We start from the raw sequence: 20,843 nt of genomic DNA on the forward strand, positions 1-20,843 counted from the left end.
CTTCTTGTAACATTTGTTAATGTCTGGTATGCACTTCACAGAAAAAGATTCTAGTTGTCTACTGATGTACTATGTTCTTCATCTGTAAATATGTTTGTAATTAATTGCTATGTAAATTGTTAATCACTATGTAATCCAATGTAAATGCTGTCTGTTTATTTTAACTGTGGAGCTTTTCTCCCCGGGCCTCCGCTGAAAATGGACCTACGTCCAGTCGGACACTCCCGGTCAACAAATTTAAATAAATAAATAAATAAATAAATAAATGGCATGCCAGTGGTGAATCGGGCAATCTGATTATAACAGCTAGAGAGTTTATTAAGTTCAGTTTTGCTTAAGTTGGTGAATAAAGGGGAAGCATAAAGAAGAGTTGAAAGAAGATAAGAACATGCGATGGCAATTTTAGCAGGTGAAGTTAGGAAAGGTTTGATCTTATAGAGTGAGCCAAGTTTTTTACTGATGGCTTTGACAGTTAGATTGACATGCATATTGAATTTGAGTTTATTGTCTACAGTAACACCTAGAAGCATTGTGTAGCTGTCTGAGGAGATTATGGTACCATTAAGAAAACAACAAAGCACAGTACAACCACCACGGCAAGCAGCATAAAAATTCAAGGAGACTAAATAAGGCTGTATTTAATAAAAATCAGGATAAGCGATTTCACATAAAAATGCTTCATCAGATCCTCAGTATACACAAACCAGCAAGTACATTTAAAAAGCGCATTCAAAAAGAAATTACCTTATCAAACAGCTGGGCCAACTAGTGATGCAATGGCCTCGATTTCAATGGTGGCTTTAAAGGAACATTGTAATTTAAGCCTGGTGTTCTATGTGTCTGTAATGTGACAATCCACCTCATTGCCACACATTCTGCTCTGTTGACTATGTCCCCACCTCTGGCAGACTCTGGTATTACCTCTATCACAGTGAACTTAAAAGAATGTCCACGTGATCTTTAACATGTTTAAAAAGGGCGCTTAAATGACTCATTCTCCATATGTTCCCTACATGCTGCAGGACACAATCCTTCAATTTCTGATTAGTTATACCCACATAGTATGACTCACAGTCATTACAAGCCACAAAGTACACTAAGCTAGCTGTCCTGCAGTCAGCATGTACCCTACAAACAAAGTCTTTACCCATTATAGGATGTGTAAATGTATTAGTTCGGGACATATATTTACAGGATTTGCAGGACCTACATGGGAACGTCCCAAACCTCAGGGGTAGACTATAAGATTTCCTAAATGGTCTATAACATAGTTGCCTTTTCAGAGTCAGATTATTTTTGTAAACAAATATTTACAAGACAGCTAATTTCGTTTACGTGCCCTTTTTAAACATGTTAAAGATCACGTGGACATTCTTTTAAGTTCACTGTGATAGAGGTAATACCAGAGTCTGCCAGAGGTGGGGACATAGTCAACAGAACAGAATGTGTGGTGATGCGGTGGATTGCCACATTACAGACACATAGAACACCAGGCTTAAATTACAATGTTCCTTTAAATCCAGCATTGAAATAGAGGCCATTGCATCACTAGTTGGCCCAGCTGTTTGATAATGTAATTTTTTTTTGAATGTGCTTTTTAAATGTACTTGCTGGTTTGTGTATACTGAGGATCTGATGAAGCATTTTTATGTGAAATCGCTTATCCTGATTTTTATTAAATACAGTCTTATTTAGTCTCCTTAAATTTTTATGCTGCTTGCCGTGGTGGTTGCACTGTGCTTTGTTGTTTTCTTTATATATTCATTTGGCACAGTTAGACCTTTAGTCATTAGTGTTGGTTTGGTCTACACATTATGATACCATTGTTAGATTTTATAGAGAAGGATGATACAGAGGACCTGCGAGTAGGGCAAAACAGTAGCAGCTTTGCTTTATTGGGATTTAAGATCAGGTGATGATCAGTTAGCCAGTTTTCAACTGTATTAAATGTGTTCTGGGATAATGTTTGTAAATCAGACTGAGAGGTAGCAGAGCAAATCAAGGTGGAGTCATTTGCATACTGAATGCATTTTGCATCTGGGATGACAGTGTAGAGGTCGTTGATAAATATGGAAAACAAGAGAGGTTCTAGTGTAGAACCCTGGGGATCTCCCAAGGTGTTGGGTAGGAGGTTAGAAAGTTTGTTTTGCCATAGGGCGTCCTGTTGTCTACTGCTCAAGTAGGATTGGAACCACGAAGAGCATGAGTATCTAAACACATAGTCTTTAGTGTGTGAATTAGTAGTTGGTGATCAGCCATCATGAAAACTTTGGAGAGACCCAAAAAGAGGGCAGAGGATAATTTGTTATTATTACGGTTATTGTTTATGACATCAGAGAAGGCAAGAAGGGCTGTGGTGGTACTATGCTATGGCCTGAATCCATGCTGAGAGCTGGCCAATAGATTGTTCTGAATCAGATAATGTAGCAGTTGACTATGGGTGCATTTTTTACATGACAAAAGGTGCATTGTACTCAATTATTGGTGTGATGAGGGCCGAGTGCAGTGGGACTATAACTTCCTTGATCTGGATGCCATGCCTTTATTTGTAAGCTGTGCCACATAGAGGGACGTCTTCACCACTGTGGACATATGGCTGTCAAAGCAGAGGATACTATCTATCTGTGTACCTAGGTCTCGCACCTCTGAGTCCACTCTTAGTGGTATGCTATTGTATGCATTTTTTTGCATTTAGTTTTAGACATGGCTCTGGCACCAATCATTTGTCTAAGTCAGACCCTTCTGAGAGTCAGACCCTTCTAAAGGGAATCTGTATCTTTGGGGGATTCAATGATTGCCCCCAGCTTGCAGTTATCAGCAAACTTAGTCAGCCAAAAGCCTTCTGCATTAGCCTTTACTTCAGAGAAGTATATTCCAAACAGGAGAAGTCCCAGCACTGAGTCCTGTGGTACACCACTATTAACTGGTCTGGTCCCAGCACTGAGTCCTGTGGTACACCACTAGTAACTGGTCTGGTCCCAGCACTGAGTCCTGTGGTACACCACTAGTAACTGGTCTGGCCCCAGCACTGAGTCCTGTGGCACACCACTAGTAACTAACCTCTTGCTGGATCTGGATTCTCAAATTCTAGCATGTGTCATGTATGTGAGCCATCTGACTATCCATCTGGTGACATAGGAATTCATGCCCAGTTTTGTGAGTTTATCTATAATACCCAAGTGGAGAATTGTGTCAAATGCCTTAGCCAAATCAAGGTAGGCAGTATGCACTGTTTTACCCTCACCTATGGGTCCGGTGACTTCCTCAGATCAGTCCACCAGACTGAGCAGATGTGACATGCCCTTAATAAAGCCAAAAGTGGGTTGGGTTCAGTGTTTGGAGGTTTCCTATGTCATTATTTATCAGATGCATGATTATTCTTTCCATGGCCTTGCAGATAAGATGAGTCCAACTTATGGGTCTCTTATTTCTTTGATCTGTTGATGGTCCTCCTTTATGCAGAGGGATGACTGTTGCTGTCCTGTACTCTATAGGGACAAAGTCAGTCTGGAGGCTGTTGTTAAATAGAGATCCTAGTGGACCTAATAGGTCCTGTTTCAAGCTACGTATTTAAGGGGCATCCTGTTATGTTGTCAGCAACTATCAAAGTCATGTTCTTAGCTTTAGAGAGTACAGTGACTACCTGTTCTTTTGTGATGACTGGTATACAAAAGGTAGAGGGTATTTTTGGGGGGTAACCGGACATGATGCAGAAATTTGATCTGAATTTATTGGTCAGCATTTTTGCTACATCTTCTGGCTGAAAATAGGTGATTCCATCTACAACTGATTCTGCACATTGTTGGATGCTGATGACTTACCAGATGTATTTTCAAAAAGTGTAAGTTTCAGCAGAAGATAAGTTTACTGTCGGTTTACTAGACTACATAACACAGATGTATTCATTTTGTAACCATATAGAACAATCTCATAAAATAATCATATTTTAAGTTTTCTGAAAGTCATTGCTGTCTTTTTTAGTTGACTAATGCCCCAATACTGAGGTAGTATGTGCTTGCTCTAGCAGTTGTTTTTTGACATGCTTGGAAATGTGTTTGTTCCTTAGTACAAATATCTATAGAAAAAAATAAGTAAAATAGCATGCAGTCAGTTTCATAAAAAAAATACTGCTGTGAACTGCTTGATTAATTTAGGCATGTGTTTGGGTATCCTCACCCTTGTTTGAAGAAGTGAAAGAGTGTCAACAATAAATAATGCTTTGTCCTACAGAGGAAATTACTGCATATCATACATTCTGCTTTTATTCACCCAAAGGAAAAAATCAGGACTCCAGTAACAGCCGACTGCCATTGTGCCCTGAGGCATGTTTGGAAACATGTGTGCCATGAGTGTCATGCATTCAGTATCACAATTTAGACCGAGCAGTGATCAGCTCAAGTAAAATGATCCAACCTGGACTGTAATGAAAGTTTCATTACTGCATCATGTACTTAAATCATTTGAATTTCAGAGTATTATTCTCTGACTCTCACTTTTTTTTGTTAACAGTTTATTTGACAGCTAATAATTCTATAGTAGAAATGATAAAGCAGATACTTCCATCTAGCGAAGAATGTTTCATAGATTTCTGAATGTCTGACTTGTTAATTATAAAGGACCTGTCTCAATTAGATATTGTTCTTCTTCATAGTTCATACAATATTTTCTTCACATAAATATATGGGGGGGATTCAATAAGGCTTACACGATCAATTTTGACCATGTGCCCATTGCAGTACGATGCACACATGGATACCAAGAGTTTTAGATTCAGTAAACTCAGTGTAGCAGCGCACAGTCATGCACAAACATGGATGCTCCCGTGGAATGGAAATTACAACATAAGTAGATGAACTGTATGGTTATGAAGCAAATCAACACAGTAGAGAGTTTCAATAAGCTGTAAATCAACAGTCTAGTCTCTGTGCTCGTGTTGGACACTTATTCAAAAGTTTTCCGAATACAGCCACTGAAAAGAGTCTACATGGAAACAAGAGCAAATAAATGTCCATAGATTTGTACAAAGCAGACCATAATATGTAACCCAGCATGCACATTATGACATTATCAGACATGTTGGATGCAAGAAAATTACATTAACAATAGCAAGAGTTCCTTTTTAAGTGCCATGGCATAAATGCAACTTTGCAATCCCTCAAATGAACAATGTACATGTAAGTAAGGCCATTTCACACTGAGCTTGATCAAAGGAAGGACACTGAGGAAACTCGGAGCTATAATATATAACATTAAGTATCCTGTTTTTTGTTTATTTTGTTCTTTATTTCTTTGTCATTTATAGCACTTTGTGTACTGTGTATTTTTCTAGCTAGTTTCACTGTGTGTGAGGTATTAACTGGAAATTGTCCACTTTTATTAAGCATCTGTTGGGTTGTTTGTAATAACTTGTTGCAGTTAAACTATTTTTTCTAGAGGCTTCATTAGCTGTTTAAAACTTTCATTTAAAGGCTCATTGCTGCTTTTCAGGTGTGAGAAACATTTCTGCAGTCTGCTCTAAGTAGTGAGGATATTTGTAGCATTTCCATATTCAGGCTTGTATTTGGGCCTAGTGTTTGTGGAGGCTGTGTGTCTGAGCACGTATTCAGGGACATCTTGGTTTAGCCAAAGCCATCAGGCATTTCAGTGAGAGAGAATTGTTTGAGGTCATTGGCTGACTGAGGTCACCTGGACTACAGCTTAGACTAAGCACCTCATTGGTTCTTTTGAGATTTCTTTCTTAAAAGCTGTCTCAGGTTTCAACTTTCTGTTACCTAAGAAGCTCATTTGTGAGTGTTCTGCCATTTCACACTGAGCTTGATCGAAGGAAGGACACTGAGGAAACTCGGAGCTATAATATTTGGTGGCTTTGCAGTAGCCCGCCCCTAGGGTAAATTTGATCTGGGACCCCCCTCCCAGTCTAGTGTCATTACCTCATTCTACCCAGTACAGGGAGAACATTTGAGAAGGCCAATCAGCTTAGTTTCTGCTACTCCTTTCTCTCTTTCCACTTAAAAAAAAAATGTATCTGATTTTACTGTATTTGTGTTACTTCCTACTTTATTTTGCTTTTGCGTCATCTTAAAAGTACTCAATTGTATTTATTACTGCTTGGTGTAACTCATTCTAAGCCTTTTAGTTTAAGCACTTGGGCTTCAGACCAGTTGTTTTACATTAAGAAGGTTTGTGGCCTGCACTGTGGTGGCAGGACAAGTAGCTTACATCCTTCTAAGTTGGAAACTGCTGATTGAGGGCTAAGTGTCTGTTATTCTAAAGGTGTATTAGTTCTGGTTTAAGCACTTGGGATTCAGGCCAGTTATTTTACATTAAGAAGGTTCGTGGTCTGCACTCTTGTGGGAGGAGAGGCTGGTCTCTGCCCTTCTGAGCTGGGAATTTCTGGTTAAAGGCTTATAGTGCCTGCATATTTGAACTGTTTCTTACTGAAATTGGTATACCTTGTTTGCTGTAGCATAGACTAGATCCAGGCCTGCTGAATCTAGCTTTGTTTGTATGCTTGTTGTTTGTTTGCTTATTTCCCTGAAATGCTAATTTCACCTAAAACGTGGCTTTTCAGTGCTTCTGTGGATCCCTAGTGATATCTGCATTGCTTACTGTACTTATTTCCTTGTTTCACTTGTAATAAAGTTACTGTTTGTTGTTTTTGCATTTAAGTTACCTGGCACTTGCCAAGTCAGCACTAAAAAATTAAAAGCACTACACCCTCACAAACTCCCCTTGAGTACCTTGTTCCCCATTGGCCCTTTTTATCAATTATAAAGGAATTCCCAGTACTATTCTAGCATGTCCAAAGGTCAGTTGTCAATCTCCTCTCCCGTCCAGCTGGTGAATCTGGGAATTTTGAGGCAATGTTACAACTGCCTCATGTACACAGACAACACTCTCCTCCTCCCAACAAATTCCAACACATGTGAGAGATGCAACCATATAGCCAAACTGGAGGCTAAGCTCTCTCAACTTAGTACTGGCGTAACCAGTCAGGACGAGAAGGAAACCACACTCACTACAATTACAGTCTCACATAGACCTACCACAACAGCAAACCAAACACATAAACACACAAAAACATACTCGAAGGCGCTAAATAAAAACCTGCCTAAGCAGCAGAGACCTCCAAAGCAGACACCCAAGCAACCGCTACCCCAAAACAAAATACGTGCAACACATAGCTCACAAAGCCAGTGTGCCGAACAGTCACAGCCCTTAAGGCTAAACAACACACTTGATACACTTGTAATAGGTGACTCTATCGTCAGGCACACTGACGTCCTGCTCACCAGGCTGAACAAGGAAAAGGTCACGGTGAGCTGCCTGTTGGGTGCTAGGATCTGCCACATAACACAAGCACTCAGGTCACTCCAAGGCAAGTACAAATATGACTCAGTCATTGCCCATGCTGGTGTGAATGACCTGAGACATACCTCCCTGGACTTCATGAAAAGAGACATAGAGGAGCTCTCTGAGCATGTAGCCCAGGCCGGTATGACCCTGACCTTGAGTAGCATCTTACCCTCACCAAGAATGATGCCACAATATGAAGACAAGATGATCAATTTCAACAATTGGCTTAAGTATTGGTGTCATCAAAGGGGATCCAATGTCTATCAGCCTGGGATGACATGCTCGACAAGCCACGATGCTTCGCTTGGGACAGCTTGCACCTGTCACCCCTGGGCTTTCGGATATTGGCAAAGGCTCTTGCTACCCCCATAGTGCCTTTTTTAGGCAAGGCTCAAAAGACAAACCCACCTCCATAGGTATCACAAGGGATAAGAAACTAAGAGTAATGCTACTCAATGCCAGAAGTCTAAACCTCAAGATGCACACACTCGAAACTCTCCTTAGCATGGAGAACATCGATATCTGTGCAGTAACAGAGACCTGGTTCAAGGCTCCCGAGAGCACCCCAGCACTACCAGGTTATACCTCATACCATGCTTTTCAGCCCCAAAACTTGGACCGAACCACAAAAGGAGGGGGAGTATCAATATTCGTCAAAGATACCCACACCTCCAGGTTGGTGGCACAGCACGAAGCATCAGATACTATCCATGTGCAGCTAACAGTGGGTAAAACTGCCTTCCAGTTTATAGCCTGCCACAGACCACCCTCCCAAACCCAGGAACCCCACTCAGCCTTCCTGAGAACCCTGAAAAATATGAAGGTCTCTCCAAACATCATTATATTGGGCTACTTCAACTACTCAAACATAGACTGGGAGCATTACTCTAGCTCCAACACCCTAGCCCAAAGGTTCCTAGAATTTATAAACTCAAATGCTATGGAACAACTTGTTACCAATCCCACAAGAGGGGAAAACATACTAGACCTGATCATCACCAACATGGGGACTCTATGCTCCAGACCAGAAGTGTATCCCTCACTGATAAGATCAGACCATAAACTAATCTCACTGCATATTCACATCCCAACCCCACCCCCTGCCCAGAAAACCACAGTGAAAAACTTCTCTAAAGCAAATTTCACACTCCTGAAAACTGAGGTGGAATCCTTCAAAGCCCCCGGGCTTGTGGAAAATACGGCCCAGACTGCAGTATCCTTTATAAATGCATTCTATGAACACCTTCAGGAATGCATGGATCATGCAATCCCAAATAAAACCAAGACCCAATCCTCCAAAGGCAGATGTCCTGTCTGGTGGACCCCAGCCATAAACAAACTATACAATAGAAGGAGGAAGCTACTACATGATAGAGCAAAATCTCAAAAAGGGAAGGCATCTCTGATCAGTACTAGCAAAAAACTATGGGCACTCATAAAATCGTCTAAGGTCAGCTTCGAGAGAAAAATTGCACAGGACACTAAGGATAATCACAAGGCTTTCTTTAGTTATGTTAGGAACCTGGGTGGGAATTCCCAGATATGCTCAGAATTAGTCCAAAATGACAAAAAATACACCGAACCCACAGACATTGTCAACATCCTAGCTGTCAGGTTCAGCGCAAACTTCCCGCCCCCCCTCCCCACCAAAAGGGCAAATATCTATCCCAGCAGAGTGCTGCCCCCCTGACATCTCAGATGCTCAGGTAAGAGCCACCCTCTCCAAACCAAAAAACACAGCATCAATGGGACCAGACGGTGTCCCGGGCTGCATCCTACATGAACTCCAAGAAGAGCTAAACCCAAATATAAAACTACTGTTCAATCTCAGCCTTACTACAGGATATGTACTCAAAGAGTGGCGTACAGCAACAGTGGTCCCTCTCCACAAAGGTGGTGCCTCAATGGATCCTGGAAACTATCACCGCATAAGCCTGACTAGCTTGGTCTGCAAAGCTATGGAAAGGATCATCATGGACCTCATAAATAAAGATATTGGGGACCTGCAGACACTGGATCCTACCCAGTTCGGCTTTGTTAAGGGCAGATCCTGCCTCTTAAACCTGGTTGATTTCTTTGAAACAGTCACCAAGGCCATTGACAAGGGGAAGGTGGTCCACACAGCCTACCTGGACCTTGCAAAATCCTTCGATACAATACCCCACTCGGGCATTATAGATAAGCTCACCAGCTTAAATATAAACCCCATGTCACTAGATGGATTGCAAACTGGCTCAAGGACAGAACCCACATGGTTAGAATTGCTGGAGCCATGTCAGACTCCAAACCAGTTACAAGTGGCATCCCACATGGCTCAGTCCTGGGACCTCTCTTGTTCGGTATATATTTCTCGGAGGTACAGGCCAACACGGAAGGACTGTGGCTGACCAAGTTCGCAAATGACTGCAACCCGGGCGCCATAATCGACTCTCCAGCCGACACAAGCATCCTCCAAAAGGGCCTCATAGAAACAGACAACTGGTGCCAGAGCCATGGCCTCAAGCTAAACGCCAAAAAGTGTATAGTCATCCCCTTTGCAAAAACAAAGTGCCCACAAATTACCACATAGGTGGTAATCCATTAAGTACAGAAGAAGTAATTAGGGACCTGGGGACCCAAGTTGATAGCAATCTCTCATTTGACAACCACGTGGCCAAAGTGGTTAGAAGAACATTTTATATAGCCCACCTATTCATGAAGGGATTCACATCTAGATCAGGGGAGGTCATCGTGCCTCTTTACTCATCCATCATCAGGCCCATAATTGAGTACAATGCCCCTTTTGGGATGTACCTTACCAGACACCTGCAGCAACTGGAAAGACCCCAAAAGTACCTCACCAAGAGGATCAAAGGGCTCAAACAGATGCCATATGCTGACCGGTTAAAGAAACTCCAGCTCTACTCAATGGCATACCGCCTGCTCAGAGGTGATCTGTGCCTGATGTATAAAGCCATGTCCAACCCGGAATTAATGGACATGCTGCACCTCAGAAAATCCAAATCCCATTGAGCTACGTGCTCGAGAGACTTGAACCTCAGCACTGAAATAAATAGGACATGCTGGAGGGACAGATTCATAACCCAGAGGCTCCCTTCACTCTGGAATAAAATCCCAGTCCAGGTTAGGCAGAGTCCCTCATTGACTCTCTTCAAGAGGAATCTTGATGAGTGGATGGGAGATCGTAGGTTTACCCCGGATATCATTTCTGTGTCACTGTTAGACAGAGGCACAGTATACTAACCTTGAAAAAGGGCATAGCAAAATTAATTTAAAATGCGTGGTGAAAGCCAAACACACTCTGGCTAGGCTTATAAATGCCCTAGGGCAGATAGCCTAGTATGAACCTATGAACCTATGAACCTATAATGAAGCCAGCTAAAGGTATAAACCCCATGAAACATAGTATTGAAAACCTGCCGTTTTCTGTGTAGATATATTCCTCAGTAATACCCTCCCTTGACTGTACAACACTGGGATCCCTTTCAGTTTACCTGCCTACACAGTTACCAACCACGTAGACTCAGAGTTGTCAGTATGGTGATGATGCAAATGAGGTCAAAACTCATTAGAATTGCTGAATCTCAAAAATATGTAACCATGTAGGGATGTTCACTTTCTTTAGGCACTTCCATAGAGTTCATGTTAAATGCTTGGTGACAGTGAATGATGACATCGGGGAGGTGTCAAGTTACACTTACAGAGATGTACACATAGGTCTGTAAAGTGTAAAAGTGCATGTAAGCAGTGCACAATTCACAAGTTCTATTTGTCTTCTTTATTGTTTGTTAAAATGTATGGTCTCTGTCTGCTTTAAGTTTACATTTATTTTTTAATTTTCATCCTAGTTTGAGCGATGTGGCATTTAGTGCAACCATGGGAAATGGAGAAATGAATGGCAGGTTTCTTGATGGATATCACATGAGTATTCCTGTAGCAGCATATGTATGTGTAGAACTAGATTATACAAGGTCCTGGGTTCTAGTACAGGGTGTGATGCCCCTGTACTGGCCCAGTAATCAAGTAGCCTTAATCTTCACCACTAGCACCAGTGAGGGATGTACACAATAGGAGGATGACAGGTACACACACAGTAAAGTACAATTTCCCTTTAGAGCACATAGAGATCACAGTCAGTTTGGGGCTGGTTTCTCTCTCTTTCTCCAGATCCCCAATAAGACTCCCCACTGGCACAGCTATAGGGTTAAGATCACAGCTAAGGGGTGAAACCAAGACCTCAGCACCCTCTCTACCCAACCAGTGTTTTGCGTCTCTGCCCAAGAAGCTGACACACACACACTTTGAGATTTGATTATATATAAACACAGAGATACTCCTGGGGAAGGCTGGAACAGGTTTACTAGCTATGTCCCCTTCTTCCCAGACTATAAGGTAGCTATCATTGCCGCCAACCCCTGCTTATCACCTACTATAAGGCCCTTACAAAGGGTGACCAATCCTACTGTGTAATGTTACTATTAATCCAAATGGTAGTCTGACAAAAAGCAATGCTATTGGAATGGCCGGTACAGAGTCACCAAATACATATGCAAGTACTCTAAGAGCTTAAATATGTCTCACAAATATCAGCCACAAAGATAGGTTTAAATATATTTAATAATAAATAAAAAAGAACAAGACAATACCCAAACAACACAGTTACTTCAGAGTTCAGCATCAGAGGAAATATTTTAAAACAACATTGCAGGACAGTCTCAAATAAATACAGAATAATCTAAACTAATCTTTATTATATTCCTATCTATATCCAAGAAAGATACTATGCCCAAAGTCTTAATTACAGACAACACACAAGCAGAAGGGCTGAGTAAATGTTTCTAGGTCCAAGTCAAGATAAAAAATGCCGTCTTTCTCTGACAGAGTTCTTAAAGAAATTTCAAATATTACTGCTGGGTTAGCTTGGATGACATCACTTTTTGTCAGCTGACTTTAGTTCCCAAGCTAAACCAGAGACTAAGATCTCTGTGTTAAAAATACATATCTCTCAGATGTGCATTTGCTAGGAACTCATAAAACTATAAAACACTTTATGTTTTAAAACTAGTAATTACTTCTCTCCAAGACAATAAAAAAGTCCAGCTCTAGACATTCTGTCTTCTTGCAGCATTGAAACTAACTTTTATAGCACATCGTAAAGCATTTAATTTTAACTTATTTTCTTGACATTTTGTAAGTTAATCTTCTATGTTCCAGCAGGGTATGCTGTTGTTACATTCTTGAAGCTCAGTACATAACATACAGTTCTGTATAAATCATAGCAGTATTCACAAATAGAAATTATTTACAAAATTCCAGATAGCTGGGCTGGCAGTGTCACATTTCTCCCCACCCTGAAAACTCAAGCTAGTTTTTCAAGTGACACTTCAGAAACATTGCTTGAGAGGCTTGAATCTATCTGGGAATACCTTACTCCATTCCCTGTCTTGACAGCCCATCTGTGTTGACATTGCTAACCCCACTGTGGTGCTGCAATGTCATATCATATGCTTGTAACCCAAGATTCCACCTTAGTAACTTGGCATTTTGCTGGCTGGCTTGATGTAGCCATGTTAAGGGATTGTAGTCTGTAACTACAGTGAACTTCCTTCCATACAGATAAAGCTGAAGTTTTTGCAGTGCCCACACTATGGCTAGGCATTCCTTTTCTACAGCTACGGTATATAATTGGGAACAAACGTTCTTTAGTACCCTGCTGTCTCTAAGAATGCCCTCACATGCTTTTTGAAAACAGGGGCAGGCCATGCCTGAATGGCTTCCACTTTGGAAGGCTCTGGCCTGATCTTACCATTCCCCACTCTATTTCCCAGGTAGGAGACCTCTGCCATGCCCACCTGACATTTGCTGGGCTTAATGGTCAGCCCTGCCTTCTGTAGTCTGCCCAGCACCTCTCTGACATGCTGAAGGTCCTGTTTCCAGGAATGGCTGTAGATGGCAATATCATCTAGGAAAGCAAGGGCAAAATCTCCTGCTTGGATATGACTTACCAGCCTCTGGAAAGTCACTGGGGCATTCTTCATCCTAAAGGATATCTTCATGAACTCATAAGCCAAAAGGAGTCACAGAGGCTGACCTCTCTCTCTAGCACTGGGAGTCAAGGGCACCTGCCAGTAACCCTTGGTAAGATCAATAGTGGTAAGATACTTAGCCCCACCAAGCTGCTCTTGGACTTCATCTGACCTAGGCATGGGGTAAATATCTGACTCTAGGTAACTATTTAATTTCCTGTAGTCCACACAGAACCTGGTGCTGCCATCCTTCTTTGGTACCAGCACCACTGGGGTGACCCAGGGACTGCTGGACTCCTGGAATACCCCCAGTTCCAACATTTCCTGTATCTCATTCCTCAGAGTCTGTTTGACTGGCTAAAGCATCCTATAAGGGGCCTGTTAATAGGCCTTTGGCATCCTGTATCCACATTGTGCTGCACCAGGTGGGTGCACCTGAGATTCCCAGTGAACATGACCCCAAACTCCTGTAACACTGCTCAGATTTTTCAAACCTAGGTAGAGGATAGCTGCTGGGACATTGCTACCCCTTCCACTGAGGTGTCAGTCAGAGCCTCACTGAAGAGATCATTCACCAGATCCTCCTTCAGCACCAGGGCCTCCCTATCATAGTAAGGTTTCATTATGTTAAAATGGTACAATTTGTGCCCTTGCCGCTTGGCTAGCAGTTCTACCATGTAGTTAACATCACTGACCTTCCTTACCACTTTGTAGGGTTCCTCCCAAGCTGCCTGCAGCTTGTTGTGTCTGACAGGAATGAGAACCATTGCCTGCTGCACCACAGTATACTCTCTAGCTTGAGCATTGTTGTCATACTAGACCTTTTTCTGCTGTTGGGCTTCCGCAAGGTACTCCTGGGCCAACCCATGAGTTCCCTGAGCCTTGCCCTGAGGTTTAGGACATATGTTACAACAGACCTCTTATGAGATTCACACTCACCCTCCCACTCATCTTGAATCAAATCTAGAGGTCCCCTCACCTATGCTCATACAGCAACTAAAAGGGTGAAAAACATGTGGAATCCTGGGGCACTTCTCTGTAAGCAAGCAACAGGTGGGGTAAATATTTGTCCCAGTCCCTCTTAAACTTGTCTGCAAATGCTTTTAGTATTGTCTTGAGTGTAGAGTTTAACCTACTCAACAAGACCATTAGTCTGGGGATGGTAGGGGTAGTCTTTAGGTGCTTCAGTGCACAGTACTTCCACAGACAAGCCAGCAGGTCTGACATGAAATTGGCATCCCTGTCAGTTGGTATTTCTTTTGGGAAACCTACCCTGCTGAAAATCTTTAACAAAGCATTTGTCACCTTTTCTACCTGAATGGAGGACAGAGCCACTGCCTCAGGGTATCTGGTACCATAATCTACTACCACTAGGATATACTTTTTCCATGTGGAACTTGGGGTACTGAGAGGCCCCACCATATACATAGCTACCCTCTGAAATGGCTACTCAGTCACAGGCAAAGGCATCAAAGGAGCTTTCACCTTGTCTCCTGCTTTGCCTACCTTTTGGCGATGCTCACAGGTCCTACAGTTCCTTGTTAAATCTCTGGAAATCCCAGACCAATAAAAGTTGTGCATAATACGTCTCATTGTACATTTTATGCTCATATGACCTGCAAAGGGAATATTATGGGCTATGGCTAGAAGTGCCAGACTGTAGATTCTGGGCACTACCAACTGCTATAGTCTTTCAAACTCTAGCCTTCCCTCGGGGGTCCACTCTCTATACAGTAACCCTTTGTCCCAGTATACGGATTCCCCTTCCCTTGAGAATCAGGTGCCTCACTAGCTACCTCCCTCAAGCCTTGTAATGTAGGGTGTGAGAGCTGAGCCTGTCTCACCTCTCTTTGTAACCCTTCCCAGCTCCCCTTCCACAGGAAGTCTGGCATCTTCTGATAGCAGTGCCTCACTGCCAGCCTGGGTACTACTACTCAGCTCTGCCCTTGTAGTCACTCTGTCCAGGAGACATCAGTAACCACAAGCAGCTGTGGCTCACCTTTAGTCTCACTGCTACAGGGTAGCTCCCTCCCTGAAATAACCACCTCACCAGTCCTGGCTGCAAGTGTGCTGTCTGGGTCTTCCCGAGGCTTCCAGAGCCACATGCTTGTCTCCACACCTGACTGTATGTAACTGCATGCACATACAGTAACGCATTATCAAAGTCATTCCCTATCAGGACATCTACAGGGATATCCTCAAACATACCTACTTGCTTGCTTCCTTTTCTACCCTCCCAATCAAGATGAACCCTAGCCAAAGGTAGTTGGAATGGGGTCACTCTTAAAGCTCTGAATGTGGCAGTCTGCCCAAGCAAGTAGTGCTCCTCTTTAACCATTGCAGGCTTTACTATGGTTAGGTTGGAGGCTGTGTCTCTCTTAGCAATTGCCTTTTTCCCATTCACTAAGATAGGATATAAACTCTTGTGGTAGTTTGGTACCCTTCTTGTCTCAAGACAACCTACTTTTGGCTTTTTGTCATTCCCACTTACTGGCTCTCCCACCTTTTGTTCCCCACCTTTCCTCCACGGGCATCTATATGCTACATGGCCCCACTGGTTGCATTTAAAACATTTAAGCCTTGGTCCTAGACATGTACCTGGACTAGTGTCTTCCCCTACTACTGGCAGACTCTGTTGGGGCAGTCTGGGCTGCCCACTATGGGTTCCCTTAGACCTATGAGCAGCACTGGGTGTCCCTTTCCTGTGCAGTGAGACCCTGTTTGCTAGGTATCGGTCTCCCTTTCTCCCCAACTCATCTGCAGTAGTGCATTGTCAATCAGCTAACCAGATTCTCATAGGTTCATAGGTTCATAGGTAGGTACTAGGCTATCTGCCCGAAGGCATTTATAAGCCTAGCCAGAATGTGTTTGCTTTCAAAACCCCCTTAGATTAATTGCCTGTGCCTCTGTCCAGCAGAGCCATTGAAGTGATCCTTGGGGTAAACTTTCTGTTTCCCATCAACTCGTCAAGGTTTCTCTTGAAGAGGGTTAGCGAGGAGCTCTGCCTAATGTAGATTGGAATCATCTTCTAGAGCATGGTAAGTCTCTAGGACAGGAATTTATCCCCCCAGCACATCCGATTTATTGTTGTGGTGAGGTTTAGATCCCTGGAGTGTGTGGCTCGAAGGGATATGGTTTTCTTTAGGTGGAGCATGCCTATCAATTCTGGGTTGGACATGGCCTTGTATGTCAGGCAGAGATCACCTCTGAGTAGGTGGTATGCAACCGAGTACAGCTGGAGTTTCTTCAGTTGAGCTGCATAGGGCATCTGCTTGAGGCCAGTGATCCTCTCGGTGAGGTACTTCTGTGGTCTTTCCAGTTGTTGCAGGTGTCTTGTAAGGTACATCCCAAATGGGGCATTGTACTCTATAATAGGTCTGATGAGTGATGCATAGAGGGGCCTGATGACCTCTTTTGATCTGGATGCAAACCCTTTTGTGATTAGGTGGGCCACATAGAAGGATTTTCTAACCACTTTGGCAATGTGATTATCTAAGGAGAGGTTACTATCTACTTGGGTCCCCAGATCCCTTATTGCATCTTCCGTATTTAGGGGCCTACCACCTATGTGGTAGTTTGTGGGTACTTTGTTTTTTCCAAAGGAGATGACTATGCACTTTTTGGCATTTAGCTTGAGGCCATGGTTTTGACACCAGGTATCTGTCTCAGTGAGACCCTTTTGGAGGATGTCTGTGTCAGCCAGAGAGTCAATTATAGCCTCTAGCTTGCAGTTGTCTGCGAACTTGGTCAGCCATAGTCCTCCTGTGCTTGCCTGTACCTCTGAGAAGTATATGCCGAACAGGAGGTGTCCTAGGACTGAGCCCTGGAGAATGCCACTTGTAACCGGTTTACTGGGGAATGCCACTTGCAACCGGTTTAAAGTCAGACCTAGCTCCCACAACTCTAACCATATTGGTTCTGTCTGTGAGCCAGTTGGCAACCCATCTCGTGATGTAGGGGTTTATGTTCAGGCTGGTGAGCTTGTCTATAATACCTAAGTGGGGAATGGTGTTGAAGGCCTTTGCGAGGTCTAGGTAGACTGTGTGGACCACCTTTCCCTCATCTATAGCCTTGGTAACTGTCTCAAAGAAGTCCACCAGGTTTAGGAGGCATGATCTGCCCTTATCATGTCCTCAAGCAAAGTGATAAGGGCCTGTTCTCTCACCAAAAGGTCTGCCAGCCCTTCAAAAGTGGTGACCTGACATCCACTCACCCACCTATGAAAATAAGTGCTTAGTTCAGTAGCATATTCACACACGCTTTCATCTGTCTTCCATCTATACTCATTAAATTTTTTCCTATAAACTTCAGGTGTTAACTTAAAACATTCTAAAAGACAGCTCTTTACAACATTATAATTTAAACAATCAGTATCAGACAGTTTAGAAATTACAGTTACAGTTTACCATGGAGTAAGGGGGTCAGGATACGTACCCAGAGCTCTTGGTCATCATTATACTGTTTACATACCCTTTCAAACATATGAATGAAACTATCAAAATTATCCCCTCTGTAAATTGTGGAAGAAATTTACTGACCCTTGTTGCTTCTGGGGTTTGATTACTCCCTTCCCCATTACCTCCATGACTCTGGTGAAGAGTCAGCATCTCTTTTTCATGTTGCCTCTGCCTCTCCTTCTCCTCAGCCTCCAGCCTTCACAGTTTTTCATTTTCCTCAGCCTCAAGATGTCTCAGTTTCTCAGCTGCTTTTGTTTCCAAATGCTTGGCCTTCAGCTTAAGTCTCTTTAACTCAAGACTTTTTTTAAGTCCTCTGTGGAAAGGTTGAGCTGTCCATTTTCTGAGAGTTGTACATCTCCACGGTCAGCCTGATTGTCCTGCTGGTTGCTATTCTGTGATGCAGCTGTGACTAAAGCTGCAATCATGTCTGCTTTAGTCAGGTTGGCATGCACCAGTCCTTTATCCTAGCATATTTCCAGCAGATGGCTCCTTGTCAACTTCTCATACTCCTCTGCTGACACACTTGCCTGGTCTCCCTGACTACTAAGCTAACAAAAAAATGAAACAATTGTGATATGAACTCTGAATGCTCACTGCATGGCTGATTGAGAGTACAAACACCTTCAGTGACTACTGTACATGGGCTACAGGAATTGAATATCCACACCACTACACGCCTATTAATATGTGATGTGGCTACCCCACCAAGTTCCCTTAAGAACACACAGAGATCACAGTTATTCTGGGGCTGGCTTCTTCCTCTTTCTCCAGATTAAGGGCACACAGAGATCACAGTCAGTCTGGGGCTGGTTTTTCCCTCTTTCTCCAGATTCCCAATAAGACTCGCCACTGGCAAAGCTATAGGATAAATATTTCAGCCGAGTGGACAAGCTAATACCTCCAGCACCCTCTCTATCCAACCAGTGCTTCATGTCCCTGCCCAAGTAGCTGGCACACACACACTTTGAGATTTGATTGATGCACACACACACACACACACACACACACACACACACACACACACACACACACACACACACACACACACACACACACACACACACACACACACACCCCCCTGGGGAAGGCTGGCACAGGTTTACTAGCTATACCCCTTCTGCCCAGACTATAAGGTAGCTATCACTGTCAACAACCCCTACTTATCAGCTACTGTAAGGCCCTTACAAAGAGTGACCAATTCTACTGTTCAGTGTTACTATTAATCCAAATGGTAGTCTGATCAAGAACAAGGCTATTGGAGTAGCATGTACAGTGTCACCAAATACATATGCAAGTACTATAAAAGCTTAAATATGTCTCACAAATATCAGTCACAAGGATAGATTTAAATATATTTAATAATAAATAAAAAAGAACAAGACAATACTCAAACAACACAGTTACTTCAGAGTTCAGAATCACAGGAAATATTTTAAAATAACATTGCAGGACAGTCTCAAATAAATACAGAAAACAACTAAACTAATTTTTACTATATTCCTATCTATATTTAAGAGAGATACTATGCCCTAAGTCTTACTTACAGACAACATGCAGGCAGAAGTGCTGAGTGAATGTTTCTAGGTCCAAGACAAGATACAAAATGCCCCGTCTTTCTCTGAGAGAGTTCTTAAATCAATATCAAATATTACTGCTGAGTTAGCTTGGATGACATCACTTGTTGTCACCTGACTTTACTTCCCAAGCTAAACCAGAAACTAACACCTCTGTGTTGAAAATACATATTTCTCAGATGTGCAGCTGCTAGGAAGTCATAAAGCTATAAAACACTTTACATTATAAAACTAATAATTACTTCTCTGCAAGACAATAGAAACTCTTCTAGTTCTAGTCATCCTGTTTTCTTGTTGCATTGAAACTAACTTTTATAGCACATTGTAAAACATTTAATTTCAACGTATTTTCGTGAAGTTTTGTAAGTCAACCTGCTATGTTCCAGCAGTGTATGCTGTGGTTACCTCCTTGAAGCTCAATACATAACATACAGCTCTGTATAAATCATATAAGTATTCACAAATGACATAGATTAATTTCCAAAATTCCAGATAGCTGGGTTGGCACTGTCACACAGGGTCTGCAACCTTCCCTCCACTTTGTGAGCTGCATGCTTGCACGATATCACAGGCCCAGACAAAGTAAGAACAAGATTACTTGTGTTCACCTTATTTCACCATCAGTGCACACAACAGCAAATAGGTGCTCATAATGCACTAATGAGTACCAATGGAGTTGATATATTCAGTAAAGCAGCAGATGTTTCTCATAGGTGCTAATTACAGCATAAGCAGGTGATTGTCAGTACAGTGGAGCTATTCAACAAGCTATAAAGCATCCATATAGCCTACATTTTTTTCTCCATACTTCAATACCATGGGAGTAGAGACAAGGAAATTCTAGGGCTGAAATAAAATTGTCTCAACTGTTGCATTTGCAAAGTTCATTATGAACCTAGACTGTATTATTTAATAATATTATGGCATATCCTTGTATATCTTAACTTGGTGCTGTAATGAAGTAAATGGTGGTATATCTGTACAGAAAGTACCTTAATATGTGACAGCAGACACTTATATTACGTATATGTGTCCATTACTAAGGTTTTCTTTCTTATTCCTCTCATTTTTCATTGCACGTTTTTGCAAGATGCTCTGCATAGGGCAAATAGTAGAAGTGGGTAATTGTTGCATGTATATGGTTTGCATGAAGCGTGTCTGACTACCTACAAAGCAGACAGCCAACAATAGTAACCAGATACATTCAATTGATGCCCTTGGCCATTGTGAAAACCCAGCCTGGACTGTACTGGGTTCTAGTACAGTGTGCAACCTTTCTTTTACTGCTGTGACATTGCAGTTTACAGCAATTAAGTGCAACATAAATGTTTCCTCAACATTCTTGTGGCAGGCAATGAGTGTAAGTGTTGGACTGCCATGCACATGGTCCTGCATGTGAATGCACTGTATTCCATATAGCATTATTTTTA

The sequence above is a fragment of the Protopterus annectens genome, chromosome 16.part0, assembly GCF_019279795.1.
Source record: "Protopterus annectens isolate FY-2018-M chromosome 16.part0, PAN1.0, whole genome shotgun sequence".
Lineage (NCBI taxonomy): Eukaryota > Metazoa > Chordata > Ceratodontiformes > Protopteridae > Protopterus > Protopterus annectens.